The sequence below is a fragment of the Poecilia reticulata genome, unplaced genomic scaffold (genome assembly GCF_000633615.1).
Source record: "Poecilia reticulata strain Guanapo unplaced genomic scaffold, Guppy_female_1.0+MT scaffold_2346, whole genome shotgun sequence".
Classification (NCBI taxonomy): Eukaryota; Metazoa; Chordata; class Actinopteri; order Cyprinodontiformes; family Poeciliidae; genus Poecilia; species Poecilia reticulata.
In genome coordinates, this window is record NW_007617074.1 from 1 (window position 1) to 1,435 (window position 1,435).

General features: G+C 32.8%; 1 long non-coding RNA gene across 1 annotated transcript; it reads right to left on the minus strand.

The window, feature by feature from the left end:
* Window positions 1–426: 426 nt before the first annotated feature.
* Window positions 427–1,171, minus strand: LOC103461566 (uncharacterized). The gene is made up of 4 exons (XR_533142.1): window positions 1,112–1,171; window positions 780–839; window positions 608–694; window positions 427–500 (listed from the first exon to the last, which is right to left on the minus strand). It is a non-coding gene; the product is annotated as an uncharacterized LOC103461566 (long non-coding RNA).
* Window positions 1,172–1,435: the final 264 nt, after the last annotated feature.

Sequence of the window (1,435 nt, forward strand, 5' to 3'; positions counted from 1 at the left end):
AATGAAAGATGAAACAATTAGATCTGACATCACAAAGCCTTTATCAAAGTCCCATTAAGTTTCTGGGCAGTGATAAAACAATTAGTGTGAACAAAGTGTCCTTATAACCTGATTCACATCAGTTCTGTATGGAGGAATGAAAATCTGATGTAATATTAAGTTGAGAGAACAGTGTATCAATTTAAAGTATATGTAAAAATCTAGTTTCAAATATCTATCTTTGATATAAAATGTGTATGATGATCTAAACATTTACGAGTGGCAAGAAAGCAAAAAAAAACAGAAGAGACCTTTAAGGAGGAAAACATTTTTTCATTGCAATGATCCTGTATACAGCAAATTTTGTATGTCAACGTTTTCAAAAGAGAAAAAAAGGATCATAAAATATTTCAGTCTTCTCAAGACAGCATGATCCGAGTCCCTGAACTGACCTGGTTCCTCTGATGGTGACAAAGTAGAAACTGAGCCTAAAGTGGTACCTGCTGTACTTCCACTTGGACCTGAAAAAAAAAGAAGAAATCAAGAAAATGAAGAGAAACAAAAATATTATTCATGAATTTCATGTTCAAAGGTTGAAACTGACAATGATTAAGAAGTTTTGACTGACTTGTTGTAGCAAATAATGTAGGATTCACTGATGCTGGGGGAGGAGAAAATGGACTTTCTGTTTCCATTGTTGTCCAGAATGTTTGACCTGATGGATAACATGAACGTACATAATAAATGTAAATATATGTGTTTAATAATGTTTGGTACAGGTGTTAGAAAGCAGATTCTACCTGCAGTCACACTGACAGACGTTACTCTCTGAGATGTGGTCGAATCTGTTTCCTGAACTTCTGCAATGGCAGAGAATAACACAGCATTTAGGACTTTTACATGTATGTGATAAATGTAAATATGCAACATCAAACAAAATAATATGTCAAAGATCAAACTATATGAAGATGAAATTACATGAAGAAACTTGACAGACATGAATATTTTTTATATTTAGAGAACAAAGAAGAGGAATGTTTTCAAAAGAGAAAAAAGGATCATAAAATATTTCAGTCTTCTCAAGACAGCACGATAATAATGACTGGTATTGGTTTTAGGAAGCAGATTCTACCTGCAGTCACACTGACAGTCGTAACTTTCTGAGATGTGGTTGAATCTGTTTTATTTACATCTGCAATGGCAGATTAAACATTTAGGTGACAAATAAAAATGTGTGATACCAAACTTATTTATACATCAAAAATGGAAAAACAAAACTATGTAAAGCTGAAATTATATTAATAAAATATGAATGACAGACTAATATATAATTTCTAATTACATAATACAGGGGACAGTTCTTAACTCACTCTGGATAAAGACTGAAGTCGTGTCACTGTGTGGAGACTGATGCGTTCCTCCACCTGGACTCTTCACATTGTAATAACATTTTAAT